Source organism: Canis lupus, chromosome 4 (assembly GCF_003254725.2).
Source record: "Canis lupus dingo isolate Sandy chromosome 4, ASM325472v2, whole genome shotgun sequence".
Lineage (NCBI taxonomy): Eukaryota > Metazoa > Chordata > Mammalia > Carnivora > Canidae > Canis > Canis lupus.
The window spans coordinates 57,053,846-57,080,065 of NC_064246.1; the positions used below are offsets into that span (position 1 = coordinate 57,053,846).

A 26,220-nucleotide genomic window follows, 5' to 3' on the forward strand; every position below is an offset into this window, starting at 1 on the left:
TTATATATGTAATCTCTTACTAGTTGCCTACTAACCTTCTATTAAGGATCATTAAAATTTATTCCTCTCCCTCCTCGACTTTCTCCTTTTCCTCCCATCATTTTTACAGTTCACTGAGCTCTCCAAATAAGCATTCTTTAAAGCACAGGACTCCACAGATTTGTTCACAACACTGAAAATCTCTCCCACTCTCCGCACATGCCAGATTGTTGGAATTTTTTGCATTTTCAGGTAAGATAATTGATGAATTGGCTGTAGTTTTCAAAGGCTGCTCTTCTATTAGCCTAGATTATGTGGTGCTTCACTGATAGATAATCTCATACTGTTTTGACTATTTGATTCTAATCTATTATCACCAAATTCTATTCCTTCATACTCATCCCACAGGCTAGTAATGGATGAAGTAGGCAAACTAAGGTTTTTTTTTTTTTTTTTTTTTTTTTTCCCATCTAGGGGAACTATGGCAAAATTAAAATAAAAAATAACCCTTGCCCTTAAGGTATGTTTTAGCTCAATCATGACTGGCTTTAGATGGCTACTTGGAAAAGGTTTCTGGGGTAGACTTGGTTGGCCATGGAGAATCATAGGGGAGGGGCATTTGTTCATTTCTTCCTTTGAACAACACTTAAATAGTGCTGTTCTAGGAACTGAGGAAAATGTAAGGCATTTACTGCCCAGGTGCTCAGTGTACCTGGAGGAGTAAGTCCTAACATAGAAAGCAGTCAACTTAACTATATTAGGCAGCATTCACCTAAGCATAAAAAAAAAAAAAATCCCATGAATATATGTTAGAAGGGCTCATTAAAAGTGGAGGAGACTTCGAAGAAAGCTTTGTAGATGAGCTGAGGTATAGATAGATTTTGAAGAGTAGTGTTTGAAAAACATAAAGGGAGAATGAGATAAGGCATTTAAATGCATAGCTTAAGAGTCTTAACTTTTCACCCAGACATAAGTTTACCAAACGCTAAAGCCAAGAACAAAGAATGTTCCCCATGACGTTAGTAAAGAGGGTGAGATAGAATTTAATACTACATTTATTGTTAGTTAACACTGAAAAATACATGTCTTAGGAACTTCCTCAGAGTTTGTAAATTTCTTGAAAGCAGACATCATCTATTTCCCACCCCACCTCCGCACCTTCTGCCTCCACAACATATACAACATATTCAACTCTGTGCCTTCTCTATGGGACTCAAAAGTGTTTGGTAAATACATGTCAGGATGAATACTTGAACAATTTGACTCTGGTAGAATTTCCCTTGGTTCATAGGATCTATCTCATTTAGATTACTTGTTTAGATTAGGACTTTAGGCAGAATGGAGAAAGAGTTCCTGGCTAAATCTTAGTAATTAGATAAGCTCACAAATCACCTATCAATTCTATTTTTTTAAAGGATACATGTTGTGGTTATCTCTTTCCTCCAAATTAATGTACTTGATGTTGGAATGGTTGATCATTGATTATATGCTGCTGTGTCAAACTAGCATCAAAAACAGAATGAAGGGCAGCCTGGGTGGCTCAGCGGTTTAGCACAGCCTTCAGCCCAGGGCCTGATCCTGGAGACCCAGGATCGAGTCCCATGTCGGGCTCCCTGCATGGGGCCTGCTTCTCCCTCTGCCTGTGTCTCTGCCTCTCTCTCTCTCTCTCTCTCTCTGTCTCTTATGAATAAATAAATAAAATATAAAAAAAAAAAAACAGAATGAATGCAAAGGCCTGAAGATCTGATAACTATTACTACATCCTTCCGACTTTGGGAAAATCTCTTTCTTCTCGGGAACTCATAATAACTTTTATGGTCTTGCCCAAATTTACCACTTTCTAAGATTACTTTTTTAAGGATTTGGGAACATTACACTTCCTGCTTTGAAAGGATTTCCCTTGAAATTTCTTTATGTCTTGCCCTAGATGTTTATGAGACACCCAGCAGCTGTTCCCATTCCATGAAAAATGAAGTGAGTAGGTTTGGCAGCTGTTTCCATGTTGCTTTGGGATACATGGGCTTGCACTATTCTAAATAAATGGAATGTATTAATCACTCGCCATTCAAGTGTTTACATTTTATAAACTTCTTCAGAGGTTAAAATAGGGGAAAGAAAGAAGAAAAAAGTTCAAGTTGTGGGCAGACACCTAAAGATAATTGAACGTTAATTCCAATAGTTATATAAAATAGCGAAAAATGGTCATTTTAAGATATCCTTCTAAAAAATATTTTGTGTGGGTGCCTGGGTGGCTCAGTTGGTTAAAAATCTACATTTGGCTTGGATCACAATCCCAGAGTCCTGGAATCAAACCCTATATTGGGCTCCTTGCTCAGCAGGGAGTCTGCTTCTCCTTCTTCCTCTGCCCCTCCCCTTGCTCCTTCTCTCTCTTGCTCACTCTCTCAACAAAATAAATAAAATCTTTAAAGTACTTCTGTGGATAAGGTTAGCATAAGGTTTAGACTCAATGATAAGAAACTCTAGGAAGGGAATGGGCAGAAAAGAGGTGGACAAGGATAATGGGTAAGAAAGTATCATCAAATATCTGTAGGCCTTGTGAACGATTAGACATATTCCATCTGACTCCAAATGGGAGAACAGGAGCCATGGGTATAAAGTTGAGGGAGATACATTTTAGCTCAACCTAGAGAACTTTCTAAAGTTAGCCCATAAAGAATTCACATATGACAGTAAGTTCCCACATCATTTTAGATAAATGTGGGCATGGCAGCATTGAGAGCCACTTGATTTGGACATCTCTCAGTTTCAAGTGAAAACAACCACCACAACAACAAATGAAGACTGTTCAGTCTATTTAAAACAAAGAAAATTTATTGTTTTAGGCAGCTGAATAATCAATTCCCAGCTGGATCCAGGGTCTCATGTGATATCATTAGACACAATGTCTATTTCTTGACTCTGCTGGCTTCTACAGTAGCTTCATTTGTCTTATTTGTCAGCTCCATGGTCCCAGACAAGTCCTAGTTCCTAATATTGGTAAGGGGTGGCTTCAGGGAGATTCAGATATGTATGCTCTATAATCAGTACTGAGTCGAGTGGAAATGTTGGTCTCAGGACTGGCTCAGATTTGAGGAGTTTTGATCCCATGACTTTCAATATGGCTTACTTCCCAGGTCTGGATAAGGCATTCCTTACCCCTGACCAGAAGTGTCTTCACTGCAATCTCAGTGATTAGTAACCAATGTAGGAAGGGTATTATCCAAAATAAAACCAGGGCTCTGCTCGTGAAGATGAAATAAAAGGTAGACATCAAAAGCAACCAGTTTCCATCATCATAGTTGAGTCCGAGAGAAGTAATGAGATTAGATTAATGGTTTTCAGTAAATTTTTAGCAGTGGATCAATATTGCCAACAAAATCTTTGAAAAAATATATATAATAAAAAAAGATGCTGTTCTGGTTGAAGCATAATGAGAGACCAGAGGCCTTACAAGTTAAACAACATTTCCTTCACCCCTATTTATACCTCTGTGAGAATCTGGGGATAACATTTTGGAATCTACTGAGCAAGATGAATAGTAAAGTCCCATGGAATTTGGAGTCTGTGACTGTTATGTTTGTGTGCCCCCTGGCTCCAATGGGATATTATCCTTGCTTAATCAATATTTGTTGTATTGAATTTAAATGAGATGAATTGAATTTAGGTGCCACACCTGTCTAAGCTTTGTGTGGCATTGCATTTTCCAAAGCAATTTCCCTTACTTTTCATTCATTTTTCATGACATCCCTGTGAGTTAGGCAGTATGAAATTTTCATCTTTTAAATCTAAACTTTAACATATTATTGTGGACAATGAGGAAGACATTTCTAATGAAATGTCATTGCTTTTACATTAACTGAGCTCAAAACATTTAGAAGCAACTCAACACACTGGCTGAGAATTTAGGAGAGTGCTTCCCAGAACAGGGACACTAAGATGAGGAATGCACTTCTGGCCTTTTTTACCCCTTTCTGCCTTAACTGCTGACCAGGGCTGCCTGCATTTTGAGGTCACATACCATAGGTTCAATATTTGTGCCTGGAGCTAGTGATTTTCTGAGTCAAAGTCGCTCTGAGATGAATAGTTTGGACAATAAGTTTTCTCCCACAGCCATCATATAAACTTTTGTTTCCTACTAAACTTGGAGAACTTCTCTAAATATTTTCACCCCTAATTAGATACGCTACATTTAACATGCTATATTTTTCTTCATGGCCCTATCCTTTTCCCTCAGCTACTAGGAGTATGGAGATAAGAGTAACAACCAACTCTTACCGAGTTCTGGTTCTCAGTTTTATTTGTGCTGAACACAGACATGTCCCTTGACATCATCAAGCTTAGAGTCACGCGAGAAGGTAGATATGAGATAGTTCCTTAACAAATGTGATCTTGTAGTTGTGATCAGAGCTACAAAGGAAATGTATAAAATACATAATAAAGAGATTTGACCTCACTAGGAAGGAAGAAATGGATTTCTTAAAGAAATGATGATAGCATTGAAACAGGAAGGATCAGTAGGAATTACATAGGCATAGAGGAGAGAGAAGAGAGAGCTAGACAAAAGAAACGTGTAAATGTCCTAGATGATGGTAAAGAATATAGCAATTACAAAGCACATCATCTCAATCCTGAAAACAATCTTGGGTTATAACTATTATTATATTTATTTTATGATTGAACTGAGACTAGGAGAGTTTAAGTAACTTGCCTAAAATCACTGTTAGAAAGTAGCAAGGCCAAATCACATATATGTCTACCCTCCAAAGATGTACACTTAAAATCCCATTGCTCCTACTCCTTAAGAAGAATCACCAGACCCACATGATTCACAGAAGAATCCTACCAGAGATATAAAGGTCACAGAGTCTCTGAATTTAAATAATGGAAAAAGGAAAAACACTCTCAAATTGTTTCTCATAAAACAACTCATTGTTAATTTTATTTTATATGTATATCCCTTCCTGGGTAATTTTTAGTCAAATCCTGTCATGTAATTTCATCCATAAATATATAAGCATATATGTCTAAAAAATATACTCTTTTAAAAAATATACCTATTAAAATATCAATATTACACCTAAATAGATATAATCAATAATTACTAAAGTAGTCAACTTTCCTCAATTGACTGTCTCAGAAGCTATCTGTCCAATGTCTATTTTCTGTTTTTCACAAACTCTTCAAACTAAATAAAATTAATTTATTTAGTTTATTTTAATTTATTGCTATATCTCTTAAGTTTTTTATTTATTTTTTTTAATTTTTATTTATTTATGATAGTCACAGAGAGAGAGAGAGGCAGAGACATAGGCAGAGGGAGAAGCAGGCTCCATGCACCGGGAGCCCGACGTGGGATTCGATCCCGGGTCTCCAGGATCGCGCCCTGGGCCAAAGGCAGGCGCCAAACTGCTGCGCCACCCAGGGATCCCTCTCTTAAGTTTTTTAATCTCTAGGCTTTTCCTTTATCTCTCACTTTTTTCTTCTAATTTATTTGTTGAAGAAACAAATTTGATTTTCTTAAAAACAGTTTCTTATAGTTGTGATTCTACTAATTTTACATTCTTCTATATTCTTCTCTCACATAAGTTTTTGTAAGTTGGGAATGTTGGGAATTAGATCAGAATTTTTTGTCAAAAATCTTCATAAAGTGGTATTGAATAGATCATCGGGTAACATATAATGGCCACTTTGTTTATTGTCTTTATCAGTTTGGAAACTGTTGGTTGGAAACTTCCGCTTATTGACTATCTCAAGTTACTGTTCATACAAAAAAAAAAAGCAAGATAAGTATGTGATTCTTTTTCTTTATTTAGTAGTTTTGAAACTGGTAAATTCTGTTTTCTATCATGTTCTAAAGCTGATTATTACATTTTTTTTACATCCTGTTGTTTGGTTTTATTATTAACTTATAAATTTATTGGATATGTTCATAAAATTGTTGTTTCCAGCCATTGCAATTATTCTTATTGAATAATAAACCCTAGTTGAGCCTATTCAAATTGGCTCCTGAGTCTTATTGACATGACACTAGTAGTAACTGATAACTTCTTTGATTTCTGATATAACAAATTCTAGGATTCCCTTACTTAACTTCTTTTGCCTAGAATCAACAATGTCTCACCAAAAGAAGAAAAGGGAAAAAAGCCTGGTTTCTTTTAATTAAGAATTTTTTTTTGGAGACCACAATATGGACACTAGGGGTGTTCATTGCAACCAGATTAACATATTATTTATAGGTCTTTTTAGTGACAGAAGTAGGAAATAAGCATTGAAAGAAAAAAAAAACTTATTTTTAATCATAAACTATGATTTCCAATTCAAATTTATAATTACAGGACTTTTACCTAAATTCTTTGATATTATATTTATACTTCATACCTCTTAAACTGATTCTTGATTCTTAATGTTCTTTGCTTTATCCTATCATTTGTTTATAATTATCTCAGAAGTACATTTTCAGTAGTATTTTCCCTAACAATATGATAATTGAAAGCTGCTGAGGCTTCTTTGCATTTTCCTTTGTCCTTAAGATATATCCCAAGAAGGCTATACTGCCAAATTACTGTGCTTCAAAATCACTTGAAATAATTCTTCTCTGTGTGATTATGCACCCTTGATATACACTTGAATTCATTCATCTCCTTTTACTCTTGATTTTGGAAATTTTAAAAAAAGATCTAGAAATTTGTCTTATAATTATGTAAAACATACACAGGGCATATAAACGAGTAGAACAGAAATAAGAAGTGGTGTCCTTTTTGGTAATTAAAATATGAATGCAGTGGGCCAGTGGATACACTGGGTGGGAAGTCTTTGATCCAGAGCCACCTTAGTGTTCCCAGAGCAGCAGCCTTGGTGTTCTAGATTTATGACTTGTGACATCAGAATTGCTTACCCCACAGGGCAATGTACTTACTCTATTGGTCAGGATTCTTTTGATTACTGGAAACAGAAACTTAGTTTCCATGTTAAAAAAGTAAGAGGTGAAAACAAGAACAGAAATCTCAAAAAGAGACCAAATCAAAACCAGAGTGAAAGGGATGTCTGGGTGGCTCAGTGGTTGAGCATCTGCCTTTGGCTCAGGGCGTGGTCCTGGACACCCTGATCAAGTCCCACATCAGGCTCCCCTTGAGGACCCTGCTTCTCCCTCTGCCTGTGCCTGTGTCTCTGCCTCTGTGTGTATGTGTCTCATGAATAAATAAATAAAATATTAAAAAAAAAACAGAGTAAAACAAAAACATTCATTAAATTTTTGAATTTACCTCCCTTGTACTCTCACATGTGGAATTAGGGCATAAAACCAAGGATTCTAGTATAGTTTCTTATGAATTTTCTTTCTACTGTCTTTCTGCTGCTCCCTACCTCACCTATTCTCACTCTCTACATATATATATATATATATATATATATATATATATATATATATATAAATTGAGGATGCTTCTTTACAGGAGTCTTGTAAAGGTTAAGTGATATCATGCATGTAAATGTAAAGTACCTAGTATAGTGCCTGGCAGATACTCAGAATCTAATTAATTTGGTTTTTTTTTTTCTTTTTCTTTTTCTTTTCTTTTTTTTTTTTTTTTTTACTATAGACACTGTTGTTTCTGTTTCCGTGATAAAATTGGTACCAACTATATTTTTTTGTTCTCGTTCCTTTGTCATATTCTTCCTAGAGAATTGCAGAGACTTTATACCCTATAATTTTTCGTTCAGTTGTACTTGTCAACCAAGACTTAGCTAAAGATAGCTCTCTAAACTTAGGCTTCTTAAAAGAGAAAAAGGAGGAAGATGTTCAAGACTTTCTTTAATCTGAGCTAGCTTGGGTACTGTATTTTGAGTTCTCAGCATAGGGTCAGGAATAAGAATGATGTGGTTTTTCCTTCCTCTCCCAGGAAAGAACTGTGTGGATTTCAAAGCAAGTGTTGTAATAACATGGGAAATGTGACAGACCCTGAACCCCTGGTCCTAGCATTATCCACTTCATGCCCTGGGTGATCTTAGGAACTTTACTTTCCCTTCTCTGTGCCAAATTCTGTCTATCTATAAAATTAGGTCATTCAAAGAGATCTGTGTTTCTTCAAGTTTTAGAAGTATATGGTTCTGGGATGCCTGGGTGGCTCAGTGGTTGAGTGTGTGCCTTCAGCTCAGGGCATGATCCTGGGGTCCCAGGATCTAGTCGCACATTGGGCTCCCCGCAAGGAGTCTGCTTCTCCCTCTGCCTATGTCTCTGCCTCTCTCTCTGTGTCTCTCATGAATAAATAAATAAAATATTTTTAAAAAATAGAAGTATATGGTTCTATATTTACTTAAACAATCTCATTAATACAGTTCATATAATCAGTTCTATGACTATTATGGTCCACATTTCTCTTCCCAATGTATTGGCTTCCTTCCCTCATTAAGTGATGTACTCTATGGAATCCATTAGGTTTTCATTCTTTCCTTTTGGCTGTCAATAAGCCTAGAGTTAATTTTCATAGAAAATACTAGCTCTCATTAGTCCTAGGCTTCTGGTACAATAACAACCTTCTCCATATTATAATTATATAGATTTTATCTTTTGAAATTGCTCTTAATATCAAGTAATATCAGTCTTGTTTTAAACCACTCTAGTCTTGTTATTGTTACTATGAAACTCTCCATAGGTTATAAGTGTTATTTCTTCATCTCAAAGGCATCATAACCACTTGGGAGAAAATAATCTCTCTCCTATCTATTTTTTATGAGAAAAAAAAGAGTAATAGAAAAAAATTAGAGAAATATAATCATTTTAGATGAAGCTTTTGGTTATTAGCATCCAATGAGTTAAATATAATTCTAAGGAGGTAATAATTATTAAATAGGTATCTGACACTAAGATAAAAAAACATCTTCTAAGTCCAATTTTCAGTCTTACCCAAAGATTCTGGTTTTGATACTATTCTTACCTGAGTGGTAATTAACAGTAAGCTCTGCTCCTCAAAGTGATAAGTACCAAATAGCTTGCAGGACTCCATTCTAAAAGCTTTTTTAACAACAGAGATATGTAACATGCCAAGTGGTATGGTGAAGTTCTAAATGACTTTTCAAATGTTCTCATGAGTTCTAGGACGAACAAATGGAGTAACATAAGACGGCTCAATGCTAGGTGAAATGAAAAAGTACATGAAGATTATCTGTGTTATTTGCTCAGTCTGATTCTTTTGATAACTCTGTTAGTGACTTGGAAGGACAAGCTGACCACGTTTTCAGATGACACTAAACACATTGCCAAAAGTGGAATTGGAGTAATACAGGAATTGGAGTAATACAGAAATTGGAGTAATACAGACCTGGATTTGAATCCTAACTCCTCCACTCACTTTCACATGATCATCTACTGACAGAATTAGGACCAAAGCTTGAAAGCTACAGGAAGATTGACATCATCTCATGGCAAGGAGGAATTTTCTAGCAAAAAAAGCTTAAATATCTTCAGTTACACTACTGATGTGCAGAACTAGGTAGAAAGTTGTAAAGACCAAGAGCTATGTATATCCACTTGTAAACTTGATTTTGAATTTAAATATTATTTGCTATTGTGATAATGATAGTGGACTATCACTGATGAATGGTAATGATGTTTATGATGATACTGTTCTACTCAGTATTGTCAGATTACTTCTCATAAGCCATTTCTAGGGAGTTTGAGAAGAATATTGTTGAATTTTAATGGATAGGGAGACATGAGAGCAGTCAAGGGAGACATTTGGAAGCACATCCTATGAATACAGAATAAAAGAGACAGGTATATTTCACCAGATAAAAGAACACTATAGTCTTGGGAACATATCTTTAATGTCAAGTATATGAGCAGAACACTGCTAATGAAGGTCCAGACAATAGAATTAGAACCAATAGTTTGAAGCTTCAGAGAAACTGACTTCAGCACAATAAAATAAACCACAGAGAAAGAATTTTGATATTAGATTGGCCTGGATTTGAATCTAACTTTATCATTAACTGTGTTATCATGTTCATATTATTTCACTGCCCTAAGTCTCAGTGACCTTACCTGTAAAATGAGATAATATTAGACTCTACCCTATAGGACATTTGTACAGATTAAAATGAGATAATGCATGCAGATAAATAACAAAATATCTGTCATGTGTACATAGTAATTGCTGGTTGTGATTGCTTTTCTTGTTAATGCTATAAAGTCTAGAATATAATGAAGGTTGGGCTACTTCAAGTGGAGAGAACTAGGAAGTTGTCACTGGGTATTGTTTATAAAGGGAGGGAAACAAAGGTTTTGAGGGGATTTGAACATGGGGTTTGGATGTTAATGAGCCTACTATGATTCTAGAAGTGCCTTTCTGGCATCATCCTCTGGTGCTTATGATATTTTTCCACTGGTGCCATTTCTTTCCTGGCCTCTTGTATACCAGGGCCCTTATCCCTATGATCTACTTAGGCATCTGCTGGATCAGATTTAGCAGTCTTCCCACCATATAATTATCTACGACTGCTTGAGCATTTACATGCTTAAATTTTTCACAAACTACTTCATGCTATAATACCAACAGTTAATCATAGAGCCTTTGATTGTAATCTCTTCACAGTATGGACTACGTCTCTGATTGGCCAAAGCTTATAATAGTAGCAGATAGTGAATATGTGATGGATGGGTGCATGGATGTGTGGACAAAGAAACAAACTGATAGAATTTCATATGTAGAAGTATGTATGTTAGCAGTCATCATATTTAATATTCCATTCAATACCTAAATATTTATCTTTAATACCTCTTCCTGGTAGTTATTTAGCATTTGCTTGAGAACCTCCTGTAATAGGAAATTCATCACTTCTTCAGGTATCCCATTTTCTCTTTGGACAAATCTATTAGCATAGCTTGGCAAAGTTATACCATATGTTGAACTATACTATGTCACTCAGTTAATGAATTAATGTCTTGCCCCTTCTAGCAGTATTAGTATTAACAGGAGACTCATGAAAGCATGTTCTTTAAATAAAAGAATTTATATTATAAGGGCAGAATTTCAAGCACTAGTACTGGCAGAAAGAAAATATGCTAATTTCTTTCTTCACAAATACAAGATCTTATTGTTATATAGTTGTGGGGGATACAGGATGACAGATGTTTGCAGAATATCCATGTTACAATAAGAAGTAGATTTTGCACATCAGTAGGTATGTGGGAGATGAGATATAAACTATGATAGACCTAAATACATAGTCATGCTTCTTGAATACAAAAAATGGTTGTACAGAATTACATTTCTTTTAGTTTTAAGGAATGCTACAGAAATGAAGTGTATTTTTTTTAATTCAACAGCTCTGTTAAGTTAAACTTAGAAAACCATGAGAGTCAATTTATTTGAATCAAACATTAAAAAGGGTATTATTCTAAGCAGCAATTAAGACTTAAATGCCATCATTTGATTTCTCCCTGGAAAGCATTTGTTTGCCATACTATGACAGAGCTGTTAAATTGGCCACATCTGTAGACAAACCAAAGATAATGCTATATCAAACCTTATTTTCAGAAGGCACATCTGCTTCTTGAGGAAAAAAGAAATTAAGAAAAGGCAACCTAAGGGAAGTCAAAGTACCACAATATGTGGGTGAACTATAAACTGATTACCATGAAAAGCTATTAGATTAATTTGCATCCCACCTACCAGTGTGTTCCTGTAGTGTCATGATGTCTATTGATTGAGGGTAAAGACTTCTAGAGGAATATCATTTCAGGCCAAAACTCTTTGTAGATTTGTACACATGTGATCAGCCTATAATGACCCTGTTTCTTGACAGGGTCACTATCTCTTTTAGTGGTGAGCCCTTAAGCCATTCCTTAACTGAATGGATCAGGGTAGATGTCTCACTTGCAATGGATCAGTTGGATTTTCTTATGCCAGTATTTGACATTTGGATTGAGATATGTCTCAGTATGGATTGTTTGCTTGAAGAGAAGAAATGTAAATGTTGGGCTTTGAGGAAACTTGTTTGTCCAGGTATTACAGAAGAGAGTGGATGAAAGGTAGAAGTATATTATTGCCATGAGTCTAGAATGGCTTTTAAGTCTCTGGTTCTAGACTATTAGTTATCCTTGGCTTCTGTGAAATTGTCCAATATCTCTCTAGTACTTTGACATTTCCTTACTTCACTGAGATATTTGAAGTCAGTTTCTATAAATAGTAAGCAAAAGGATGCCAACTTAAAAGGTCTAAATGTTGCTGCCATTACCTTGATTTCTCAGTTGTCAGGAATAATGTTTTTCAGAAAAATCAAATCTGGGAACCCTTATTCAGTATTTTTTTTGTACTAGATGATGAAGAGAGCACAGAAAAAACATGTTACAATATTATTCTCTTCTTATTCTTTCATCATTGCTTTCTACCTCAATACACATCCACGCTAGACTTTTCTAGGGAAAGCAAAACTCAGTGAAAGGAGGTGGTCCTGTCTCTTTAAAATAAAAACAATTCTGGAAACACATTATACTTCCACTCATTTCAGCCTTGACTAAAATGGTAATGTTCCTCTTAATAAATGACCACATCTATTTCTTTTAAGATGGTAGCAGCAATTGCTCTTTGAGTTACATGGCAGGTTCTCCTTTGCCTAAAAGGAATGAGTTGTATTAATTATATGGTATTAGTAAAATTAATAATTCATTGATTAATATTCAATTTCTCTCTGAAATGAGGAAGGAGGCAGGTATGAGATTCCCTGAGCCAGGGAAACCTGAGAGGGTTGAATGTATCATAAAGTTTTTCTGGCAGGACCATAAAGTTAAAGAAACCAAAATGAATCCGTGGGTTATAGAGAAAATGTGGACATCATGGAGAGTCTTAACATTACTTCATAATAGGATATTCTTTCATTTGCCACATCCTCTGCTTTGCAAAGCTCCACTTGAGCTGAGGTCATATTTCTGTTGCTGAAATTTTGCATGGAAAGTATTTGTGTAAGTATCCCCAAATCCATTTTCCCAAACACACATAGACACACACACATGCATATGCATGTTTATTAATTTCCACTTGCTTTCAGATTAAAATTCCATGTATTATTCCAAATATAAGAACTTCAAGTATCTATTAATCTTGGAAATTAAAATTCAAGCCATCATATTTGATTTTCACTGAAGTGAGAGGGTTGGTAACTGAAGATGCCTAGGAATCTTTTAGCAAGCAGTACAGGACCACATGATTAATCTAAATCTGAACTTACTGTTTCTAGTCTGGTGTCTCAGAAACTTAGAACCGCTACTCTGTGCTAACAAGTAAAAAGCTGAACAAATTGAAAAATCAACAACTCTTCCTAGATCCATCAAAGAAGTAAGATCACAGGGCAAACTGCTGCCCCCAAAATTGGAGAGACAGACAGATAGATACAGAGAATCGCAACTTACCAAAGCAGAAACTCACAAGCACAAACACTCAGGAGATCCAGTGCGGGTGAGGAAAACCTAAACATTTTGACAAATTGCTAGAGGCTCAGTTTGGACAAGTCTGAGAGTTAAAAGCCCCAGAGAGACCTAGTTATGGAGGAAGTGGGTGCCAATGCTTTTAAGAATATCTGAGAAACATTCCCTCCTGATTCCATCAAGAGAAGTAGAAAAGTAACCATTTAAAAATATACCAGAGCATTCTGTTCTTCCTAATAAGACCTTCCCTCACTAGAAACTGTTTTGCCAGAGCCTAACCTATCTAGGAGAAGAGAAGTATGCACCTTCAGCTCCCTCCAGCCTTCCAAATGGGGGGAAGGGAAATAAACTACTCTGGCCTCTTCTAATCATCCCTCCCCACCTGACGGGGTACGTAGGAAGCATAAGTAAAGTTCACAGTCCAGGGCCACAGACTCACCAAAGGACTGACACTAGAGTGTGTCCCCTTCCTCCACACCTTACCACCACACTACTAGAAGCCTAATTGCTAGAGTTCCTTTCACTCAGTACATCATGCCTTGCTACTGACAACAACAAAAAAGCAAAGCATATTAAGAGACAAAAACAAAACACAGTTTGAAGAGAGTAAGCAAAGATCAGAACCAGAAACAGATATGAGAGAGCTGTTGGATTTATCAGGCCATAAATATAGGACACATGATTATTATGCTATAAACTTTGTGAATAAAATATATAGCATACAAAAACAAATGGATAATGTAAGCAGAGAGAGAGAAATTATAAGAATAAAAAATAAATGCTAGAGATCAAAAACACTATAATAAGTGCTTTTGGTTCATTAACAGACAGGACATAGCTGAGGAAATCTCTGAACTTGAGGCTATGATGATAGAAACTTCCAAACCTTGAAAGAGAAAAAAGACTGAAAAAAACCCCAGAATATCTAAGAACTGTGGGACAATTATAAATAGTGTAACACACCTGTAATGGGTATGCCAAAAGAAAAAGAAAGAAATAGAAGCAATATTTGAAGCATAATGACTGAGAATTTCCCATAAATTAATATTGAGACAGCACAGATCCAAAACTCTCAGCACCAAGCAGAATATATACAAATATACAAAATAAGCAGCAACAGAAATCTACACCCAGACATATCATTGTCAAACTTCAGAAAATCAAAAAGACAGAATCTTAAAAGAAGCTAAAAGGAAAAAAAAATGAAAAAAAAAAAAAAAACCCACAAAAAAAAAAAAAAATACACTACCTTCAGAGCAGCAAAGGTAAGAATTCCCCCCAACTTCTTCTCAGAAACCAAGCAAGAAGAGAATGGAGTAAAATATGTGAAGTGCTGAGAGAGAAAAAGTGACACGTAGAAATTTTTATTCTGTAAAATTATCCTTTAACAATGAAAAAGAAACATTAAAACCTCTTGAGGGGTGCCTGGGTATCTCAGTTGGTTAAGTGTCTGCCTTTGGTTCAGGTCATGATCCCAGAGTCCTGGGATCAAGCTCCATGTGAGGCTCCCTGCTCAGTAGGGAGTTTGTTTCTCTCTCTCCTTCTGCCCCTCCCCCTGTTCCTTCTCCCTCTCTCACTCACTTTCTCTCTCAAATAAATAAATAAAATCTTTAGAAAAAGAGTTCTTCAGAGAGAAGGAAAATGATCTACCTCATTTTACAGCAGAAAATGGGACCTACATAAAGCATTGAAAAATAAGTAAAAATAAAAACTTAATTTTCTTACTCTTAACTGACCTACAAATATTATTCAAAATAATAATGCAACAATATATGCTTATATTTATGTATGAGTGAAATGAATGACAGTAATGATACAAGGGACAGGAAAGAATTAATAATATTTTGTTATTATAAGGTAAGTGCACTGCTCATGGAGATGTATAGTGTTATTTGAAAATGGATTTGGATTGATTGTAAACATATATTGTAAACTTCAGGGCAATCACCAAAAAAAAAATATTTGAAAAAATAAATATAATTGATATGTTAAGGAGAGAAAATTGAATCATGTAAAATGCTCATATAAAACCACAAAAAGTGGAAAAAAACATAGAAGACAAAAAAAGAACAAGTTAATAAATAGTAATAAACATGATGTTAATCTAGATATATCAGTAATAACTTTAAACATAAATGATCCAAATATACCAACTAAAAAACAGATTGTGTGCATGTATCATTGAGCAAGATCCAACAGTATGTTGTCTATAAGAAACCCATTTTAAATATAAAGAGATATCTAAAATAAAACTAAATGGATGTAAAAAATATATACCATGCTAACAATAGTCAAAAGAAATTAAGAGTATACGAACTTCAACAAAGCAGGCTTCAGAGCAAGGAAAGTTATCAGGGATAAACAGAGGCATTACAAAATGACAAAGGAGCCAATAATTCAAGAAGACATAACAATCCTTAATGTTGTATGCACTTGAAAACAGAGCATCAAAATATGTGAGGCAGAAATTGATAGAACTGCAAGGAGAAACAGATGTATTCACTGTTATAGTTGGAAACTTCAAAAACACTTTTATTATAAATGGGCCAATCCAGCAGACAGAAAATCAGTAAGGGCATAGCTGAACTCAACAGCACCATCCATCAACTGCATGTAATTGACATCTATAGATTGCTTCATCCAAGAACAGTAGAATATACATTCTTCTCAAACTCACATGGAACATTCACCTAGTTAGGCCACATTCTGGACCATAAAACACTATCTTTAGCAAATGTGAAAGAATACAAATTATCTAAGATTTGCTCTCAGGACATAATAGAATTAAACTAGAAATCAGTACATAAAGGAAGTTGGAAAAATACCCCAAATAGTTGGAGATGAAACAGTTATTAAATAATACATAGGTCACAGAAGAAACAAGATAAATTATAAAATATTCTAAACAAAATGAAAATTAAAATATAACATCAAAATTTGTGGAATTCTGCAAAAATATTGCTCAGAGGGAAATTTATAACAATAGATATCTACATTTGAAAAAGAAAAAGATCTAAAAATCAATTGTGTAAGTTTTCACCTTAGGAAACTAGAAAGAGAAAATTAAGTCCAAAGTAAGAATACAAATAATAAAAAGTGAATCAGAAATCAATGAAATTGAAACCCAAGTAGAAAATATCAGCAAAACCCAAAGCTGCTTCCCCGGAAAAACAAATAAATGTATTAGCCTCTAGCCAAACTAATTAAGAAAAAAAGAAGACACAATTATAATATCGTAAGTGAAGGAGAAAACACCAATACAGATCACTGCAGATCCCATGGATGGTAAAGGATAATAAAGGAGTCTTATGAAAAACTCTTTGCCCACAAATTTGATCATTTATATTTAGATTAAATGGACCACTTCCTCAAAGACACAATCTGCCAAAATTCAAACAGGAAGAAATATCAAAACTGAATAGGCCTATATATTAGAGAAATTGAATCAATAGTTAATAACCTTCCAAAACAGAGAGCAGCAGCCCCAAACGGGTACACTGGTTAATTCTACCAAGCATTTGACAACAAAATTATACCAATTCTTTACAATCTCTTGCAGAAGATAGAAACATAGTAAACACTTTCTAACTCACTTTAGGAAGCCAAAATTACCCTAATACTAAACCAAACAAAGAGATTTATCAGAAAACAAAACTACAGGCAAATATCTCTCATGAACCTAGCAAAAATCCTAAAGAAAATATTAGCAAATAGAATCTGAAAATGTATAAAAAGACTTATATAGTATAATCAAGTGGAATTTATCCCAAGTATACAGGCTGGTTCAAGATTTGAAAATCAGTTACTAGGCAGCCCTGGGGGCTCAGCGGTTTAGCCCTGCCTTCGGCCTGGGGCATGATCCTGGAGACTCAGGATAGAGTCCCACATCGGTGTCCCTGCATGGGGCCTGCTTCTCCCTCTTCCTGTGTCTCTCCCTCTCTCTCCCTCTCTCTCTCTTTCTCTTTCTCTCTCTCCCTCTCTCTCTCTCTCTCTGTCTCTCATGAATAAATAAAATCTTAAAAAAATAATTTTATAAAATCTAAGAGTCATTTGCGATAAAAAAAATGAAACAATTCTGTGAACTAGGAATAGAGGGGAACTTCTTCAACTTAATAAGGAATATCTATCAAAAGCCTACAGATAGCATCATACTCAATGGTGAGGAACCTCTTGACACTGCTTTCCATATTGTGCTGGAAGCCTAACTAATTCAGTAAAACAATAAAAGGAAATGTATACAGATCAGGAAGGAAAAAAAAAAACTGTCTTTGCAGATGACATGATTATCATTTAGAAAGAATATCTGAAAGAATTGACCAAAAAAGAAAAAAGGGGGAAAAATAATGAAAAGCACCAAGAGTGAACCCTAACATAAACCATATACTTTGAGTAATAATGACGTGTCAATGTAAGTTTACTGAATGTACAAGTGTACCACTGTGGTGGATGTTGATAGCAAGTTGTGTGTACGGGAATATAGGTCGTATGTGGGAACTATCTGTACTTTCTGCCAATTTTTCAATCTTGCTATGATTCTAAAACTGCTCTAAAAACAGCTTATTGAGAAAAGTTCAACCTCAACAGACAGAAAAAATCAAAGTAGAAGCTGATTTTTACAGTTTTGGTATACTTTAAAAGCAATGTTTTTATTAATATGCAAATAAAATACAGCACTGACATTTTTCAGCTCAGTAATGCATTATGGTGACTTCATGTAAGCAAGGGCAAAGTGTCTTTCCCAAATCTTTCTCAATTCTTCACATTGAAGTTTTCTCAACTATTTCTGGAAGTCTTTGTGGAATCTCAAGGGAAGTTGTAAGTTAGAGTGGTTAAGAGAATGATTTTAGAATTCTAGTTCTGCTATTAACCATGTGACCTTGGACAAGTAATAAAACCTTTGAGAATTCTTATATTCTCATCAGTACAATGAGGGAAATCACAGGACTTACCTCCTCCAGTTGCTATAAACATTCAAGGAAATAATGCATGCCAAATGCTTATGCAGTACTTGGCCATCGTGAGTGTTCAATCTGCGATGACTCTGATTCTAGTCCAAAGTTTTCTCAGCAACCTCTTATATTAACCATTTCATCTTGTCCTTCACAGAATATGTAGTCAAAATCAGATTATTATGCCTTGTTGCTACAGGCAAGTTTTGACAGTCCCTCAAATTCACAAATTACTCAACAGCAAATACTGTTCCTATTCTCTCTTGAGCAAGCCTTATTCTCACTACCCCCCCCCCCCAAATAATCTTATTAAGGTCACTAATAATTTCATCTTCACCTTGCTGAATCCATTGTTAATCCTCATCTTATTTGACTTATCAGTAGTGTTGAAAAACAGCTGATTATATCCTCCACTTGGATTGCCTTTTTAAAATACAGTTTTCAGGGAATGAGGCTTTCTTGAATTTGCTCCAGTTTTACTAGTTTCCTCTGCCTATTTGGCAATTCCCTTTGCTTGCTTGCTTCCTTTTCCCTCTGGTCATTGTGTCCTAGGTTCAGTTCTTGGTACCTTATTTAAATATTATATGCCCTAGACTTCAGTTGTTAATTTCTTTCTCTTCATTATCATGATGCTCTAGGGTTCAGTTTTGATTCCATTCTCTATTCACACCCAATACCTTCTGTATGCTGATGATCCTCCATATTTTTTTACCTCCAGTACAAACTACTTTATTAAACTACAGATTCTTATATCCATCCCCTCCTTGACATTCTGACAAGGACAAGCAGACATCTCAAAATCCCTGTGTCCAAAACTAAATTCCTTATCTTCCCCCAAATTTCCCCTATCTTTCCTATTTCAGCTGATGGCAGTCCATTCTGCTAGATATTCAGGGCAAGAATTTTGGAGTAAACTTTTTTGTTGTTTGTTTTCTTTCTCTTTTTCTTGCAGTCTATATGTCATACATTATAAAATCTTATCCTGTCTTTAAAATTTATCTAAGATCAGATCAATTCTTACCATTTCCAGTGATAATTCCCTGGTGTGAGCCCTTTGGAGGTGTGCAGTAGCCTCCTGACCAGTCTGTTCTGGAATCTGAGCTACTTAGAGTCCACTCAATGCAATAGCCAGAGTTGTTCTTTCAATTTGTAGTTCAGGTCATGTTTCTCCTCTGCTCAAAACCCTCCAAAGCTGCTAGTACCCATTTCATTTAGAATAAAAGGCAAAGTTTTTAGAAATGATTATAAGTCACCATATGATTTTCTTTACCTCCTACTCTATTGTCATCCCTCCTACTTTATTAACATTCCCACCTTGTTCACTCTGCTTCAGCCTCCCTGGCCTTCTTGCCAACTTTGAACATTCCAGTTAGTTATTCTTTTGCCTGAGGCACTTCACTGGCTGTTCTCCATCCCTGTAATACTTACCCACAAAATATTAACATGGTTACATTTCTTACTTTATTATTTATATGTCACAATTTCTATAATAATGACACTAACCTCCCTGTTTATTTACTATAATGCAATACCCTATAGATAAGTATCCCTTATTATCTCTCTTTTATCCATAGTACTTAACAATTTCTGACATACTGTGTACTTATTTATCACATTTATTTTGTAATCTCCCCTCCTCCCCCACATATGCATATACAATAGAATGCAAGGGTAATGAGGACAGGGAGTTTTATCTTTTTGTTCACTGAATTATCCCAAGTACCAATGAATAGTGCCTGGCCTATACTGCTCAAAACAATGTTTTTTTCTTATTAAGTAATTGAACCATTAAGAACCTAATGCTAAATGTAAACCAGGCACCATTTTGAATCCTTAAGAGTAATTTTTTTTGTATATTCTATATTTACTCACTTAACAAACTTTGAGTCACCACTCAATGCTAACAGAAGAGATTTTGTATTTAGCATTTATACACCAGACACAAAAAAATCTAACAATCTTATGATGAATGCATCAGACTTGCTCTCTAGGAGCTCAGGATCCTGTAGGAAAGGGACTGAGGAGTAGACAGGCACTTATGTCACAGTGGGAGGTGCCATGAAAGGGGGTACTCAGGAGAAGCACTTCATCTGCACAAGAGGAGAGGTGAATTTACAGAATGCTTTCTGAAGGATACTGAAGGATAGAGAAAGCATGAGAAATTCAAGTATACGAAAGAAAGCCATGACAATCTTTTGGTAAGAACCTATAAGAAATTCAATGTTTGGAGCCTAGAGTTCAAATTGCAGGGGAGTGAGGGGAAGGCTATAAGAGGCAGATACGTTCAGCATCAGAAGAGCCTTGTAAGGAACATTAAGGAGTTTGAATATTGAAATCTGTGCTTTACATGACAATCTGTATCCTATATATTATCTGTTTTAATGAACTTCACAAACTAATCCTGGTTACAATTACAATTAATATACGATTAAGCTGCTAGTATTCTGCTAAAATGTAGTGGGGGAATTACTTTCTCTTCCCTATCCCCCAATTTGTCAAATGTACATATGCAATCTGGTGCCAACATCTGTTAGGATCCCAGAGGAGAGCCTCCTGTACTCCCATATTTCAGAACAGTTTTGCCTGTGATGCTTTTTCTTCTTCCTTTAGAAGCTCTGCCATTCTTTGCTCGATTGTGAATCTACAGTGTACTGTGTTTGTTGTGTATTGTCACCCATTACTTGTCCACAACTCTTTACCTTCCTTTGTTACCCAAAATGTCCTCTTTTTCTGATTATACACACTCCCACTGTCAAGAAAGCAGTACTTTATAGTGGTTTTTGAGTTTTGCTATAAAATCTCTGAGAAACCAGTAGTTTTCCATTTGTGTATATCATAGTCATGGCACTCTGTGTAATAGATATGAAAGTAACTGGCATACTCCAGAGAGATGGTGCACAAGAAGTAGGGAAGGATAGATAAGGCATTTCATAGTTTAACAAAATGTAAGTGCTAGCACCTCTTTTTAAAAAAAATTAAAAGTAAATTTTTATATATTGTCTTTAAGAAAGACTTGTAAACATTTGTCTTTCAAAACTCAAAAGTCAGTAGTCATAACTGAAAAAAAAAATCCAAAGAATATGAGTCAGGTAGATTGTTGAGTACTTTGGAAGATGTGATGGGAAAACACTTGTAGAGGCTAACAGGGTCCTTGTGTTCCTGAGGAAGGCGTAAGAGGGAGAGAAGGCAGCAGGATCTGTTCTCTTTGTTCAGAGGCCCAGGAACAAATGAAGATTTCACATTTGATCCCCTCAGCAATGTCAGGATGCCTCTTGAAGAGGAATGAATGCATTGTTTCCAAGCACGCAGAGACTTTTTACAGATGCCAGAAACAATGCCCAGATCATTCTTATCTTTCAGATTAGCATTTCTAAAGAATTGGTCACATTCAAATTCAGCAAACATTTATTATGAGCAAACTGTATATAAAGTACTATCCAAAACATTTTCAAAATAATTTTACTTTCATAGCAAGATGGTAAAGCAGATATTTACTTGGATAATTTTCTTGCTTCCCTCCCTCCTTCCTCTCTTCCCTTCTTTCCTCCCTCCTTTTTTCTCCTTCCTCTCCTCCCTCCTACCTTTCCTGTGATGAGAATTCTTAGGATTTACTCTAACAACTTTCATATATACCATACAGCAGTGTTAACTGTAGTCATCATGTTGTACACATCATTCCCAGTACTTTCTTACCTGGAAGTTTGTACTTTTTGACTACGTTCCTTCATTTCCTCTCTGTGTGGCCCCCTACTCATCCCCTGCCTCTGGTATTCACAAGTCACAATTATGATCTCTGATGTGTTTTTTTTAATATTCTACATATAGGCAATATCATATAGCATTTATCTTTCTTTGTCTGAATATTCCATTTAGCATAATGCCCTCAAGGTCCATCCATGTTGTCACAAATGGCAACATTTCCTTCTTTTTATCACAGGATAATACTCCATTATATATATATGTTTTTTTATTTTTTATTTTATTATATATATCTATATCTTTATTATGCATTATATATATGTATACATATACATATATATATATCCATATACATATATATATATATATCACAGATTCTTTATCCATTCATTTTTTGATAGACACTCAGATTATTTCCATGTCTGGGTTATTATAAGTATCGCTTCTGTAAACATAGTAGTTTAGATACCTCTTCTACATAGTATTTATGTTTCCTTTAGACATATTTCCCAAAGTGGAATTGCTTGATTACATGTTCTATCTTTAATTTTTTGAGGAACTTCCATACTGTTTTCAAGAATGGCTGCACCAACTTACAATCCCTTCAACAGTACATAAGGGTTCCCTTTTCTTCACATCCTCACCAGCATTTGTTATCTCTTGTCTTTCTCATGATAGCCATGCTCACAAGTGAGCTCATTGTGGTTTTGATTGTCGTTTTCCTGACGATTACTGATACTGAGCATCATTTCATGTATATATTAGCCATTTGTATATCTATTTTAGAAAATGTCTGTTGAAATCCTCTGCCAATTTTTAATATTGGACTGTTTGATTTTTTGCTATTGAGTTATATGTGTTCCTTATAGACTTTGAATATTAACCCCTTATCAAATATATCATTTATAAACTTTTTTCTATTCAGTAGGTTGTCATTTCATTTTGTTGATCACTTATTTTGGTATGCAAGTTTTTAGCCTGATGTAGTCTCTATTGTTTTGTTGTTGTTGTTGTTGTGTTGCTTGTGTATTAGGTGTCATATCCAAAAAATAACTGCCAAGAACCATGTCAGAGTGTTTTTCCTTATTTCTTTTTTCTTCTAGGACTGTTACGGTCTTAAAGTGTTTAATCCATTTCAAGTTAATTTTTGTAAGTGGTGTGACCCACAGGTCTAGTTTTATTATTTTAGATGTGCATATTCAATTTTCCCAGCAACTAGAGACTTGTCATTTCTCTACTGAGTATGTTTGGCTTGTTTGTCAAATATTAATTGACTATACATGCATGAGTTAATTCTGGGCTCCCATTTTGATTGGTCTATGTGTATTTTAATGCCAGTATCATACTGTTTTGATTACTATAGCTTTATAATATAGCTTCAGATCAGGAAGGATGCTGTCTCCTGCTTTGTTCTTCTTTCTCAGGATTGTTTTGGCTATTTGGGGCCTTTTGTGTTTCATATAAATTTTAGAATTTTTTTCTACTTCTAAAAAAATATCATTAGACTCCATAGGGATTGTAATAAATCTATAGATGACTTTGGCTAGTATGGACATTTTTAACAATATTAATTATTTTAATCCATGAGACATTTTATTATTTTGGTGGTATTTTCAAATGAGATTGTATTCTTTACATCCTTTTCAGATAATTCATTGCCACTTAACTACTAATATCAATGTGATGGTAAAAGTAAGTGGTATGGCAAGTTAAAGGTATGCCAAATTTATGAGTCTTATGCAGGTATGAGTTTGTACAAACTGCAATGAGCTCCAAAAATAGCAACTACAATAGTAACAACCCCTCTATTCCCACCCTGGTGCAGCCACTTGTATTTCTAGAGATCCTCTCCCTCCCAAAAAAATTGAATCTCGGAGTATAAGGTTGGAGAAGAGTAAAAAATGCCAGAGAAAAGTAAGTGAGGATCAAGACAAGTCTACAGGTCTTATAGTAACTTCAGTCTGTGTTCTGGACTGCTGGATTCTATGAGAACAGGAGATCTGTGGGAGCCACCTGGGTGGCTCAGTGGTTTAGCATCTGCCTTTGGCTCAGGGCAAGATCCTGGGGTCCTGGGATTGAGTCCCTCATCCCCTCTGCCTGTGTCTCTTCCTCTCTTTCTCTGTGTCTCTCTTGAATAAATAAATAAATAATTTTTTTTTTTTTTTAAAGGAGATCCTCTCTGCATCTTTTATCAGTATTGGTGAACATTCCTGTATGAGAACAATGCTACTTGGACTGATTCTGTTTTCTATTGCTGGGGATCTCATTCCTAACACCAGCAATAAACCTCAATCTTACTTAGCTAAAGCGAGCCTTCTGATTTCAAGGAGAAAAATACAACAGGTCATTTGAGTTAGTAGTGGGTACTTGCCTTCAACCCTGCATTGAATCCTATTTTTGCTAGTTATCATAAATCTCACCTCCTAGAATAGCTGGGTTGATTTTGGTGCCATGAATTCTGTTTTCCTGCACATTCTGTATTTATTTTTTGGCATAGATTATGAAGCACATGATTGTTGAGTGTTCATTGGTGCTTCATACACCCTAGGATCTAGGCCCTTATTTGCCTTCTATAATAAATTCATAAAATCTACATGTTTATTTCATGGGAAAAACTTTAAACTAGACTTCCTTGAACAATGTGCAACTCTTCTATCTCATTTAAATCTCAACTCAGCAAACATAGCTATAATATGTACCATGTGGAGCCATAAATCCTTCAGGCAGGCAAGGACCTTTCTGAATTTGCCACCCTGCTGTAGATGCCAAGGGCAGGCTGCCCTAAAATGTGCCACTTTGGCATATTATTTTACATAAAAGTTACATAAGAGATAGCCTCTGCAGGAAAGGAAAGGCACTCAGACCCTCCTCTGACCCCCTGAAAGCAGGAAATAAATCTCCCATGTGAAAGGTACCATCCCTGTACCAGGAGGGAAAGAGACATCCTCATCAGACATGGGAAATTTAGAGCCCAAAAGTCTGTATAAACAACCCTTATTGATTTCTACTAATTGACCACCCCAGCCCAAATTCTGTTGAGAATTCCTTACTAATTAAAATTTCCAAAGCTAAGTTTTCTTTGCCCTGTCAATTCCTTACAGATTTATTGTCTCTGTCTATAAAGTATAAGAACTGCCTGCCTTGGTCATTACTTTAGATCTCAGTTTTGTAACTGGGCTTAAGTGTGCACATGATAAAACTTTTTTAATCCCATTAATCTGTTTCATGTAAATTTAGTTCTTAGTCCAGCTGGAAGACCTTGATGGTAGAGAACAATTTTTCTTTCCCTTCACTGGTAAGAAGCTGATAGTTACCTTAGAGGTAGATTGATTTGACTATCCAGGAAGTCATACAGACTTCCTCTTTTTTTGTTCTTGAGATTTGTTCACAATTTCTTCCTTACACATAAAAATTATTGTATATGGTTGGTTATATAAGCTAATATGTTTTCTATTCTAGGGGCGACTTAAAGAACTTTTAAGAGAAAAAAAAAAAAGAAAAAACATTTTAAGAGTACTTTTTTTTTCCTCTGTGATTTCTTTCATTATCTCTGATGCCGATCCTAACCTGTGAAATGTAGCTCCACTCTGTATCCTGCACATTCTCTCTGGCTACCATAGGTGGTATAGACACTCTTCATCCAAATCAAATGCTTTCAGTCTTCCAGGCCAACCTCAAAGCCCCCATTTCCATGAAACATTATTACCTTTACCCAGAACTTCATTCCTCTTCTGTTGATCCACCAGCATCTGTGTTGGTGTCTGAACTTTCATTCTACCTATCTTAACTGGTAACGATTGTGGGATGCCTTGTATTTCCACTGGACTATTAGGAAGCTCCCTGGGATATTGCGAACCTCTTTGCTTTCCTTGGAATGCCCAGCACTGAGCTATGCCTGAATGTGTATTTACTGAGTTAAAAAAAAATAATAAGCGTATATATTGGAAATAGGGAAATTTCCCAGCTCATTTAAGCTCAGGCTATTTCCATGTAAATAATTTGTGAGGATCAGCCCAGATATTCCTGGTTGGTTCATTTTCTATATAGATAAGTACTTTCTTTAGTAATTTAGAATGAGGTTCTTTATCTAAATAGCCATCATATAGCTAATGTCTTTAAAATTGACATTAGCCTATTATAAATGTTGAGATAAACATAATAGAAAAACACTGCATA

At 35.3% G+C, this 26,220-nt stretch overlaps 1 long non-coding RNA gene across 2 annotated transcripts in view; it reads right to left on the reverse strand.

The window, feature by feature from the left end:
• The window catches only part of LOC112651795 (uncharacterized), a 30,677-nt gene extending 10,645 nt beyond the window's left edge, over positions 1–20,032 (reverse strand). Inside the window, exons 1-5 of one of the 2 annotated variants that reach the window (XR_003131044.3) lie at positions 19,367–20,032; positions 18,346–18,494; positions 12,211–12,288; positions 8,910–9,066; positions 4,255–4,386 (exon numbers count right to left, since the gene is read on the reverse strand). This is a non-coding gene — a long non-coding RNA (uncharacterized LOC112651795). Of the gene's footprint in view, positions 1–4,254; positions 4,387–8,909; positions 9,067–12,210; positions 12,289–14,645; positions 15,050–18,345; positions 18,495–19,366 lie in introns of those variants that run through there. The other variant, XR_003131045.3, reaches the window with a different exon arrangement.
• Between the last annotated feature and the right edge of the window lie 6,188 nt (positions 20,033–26,220).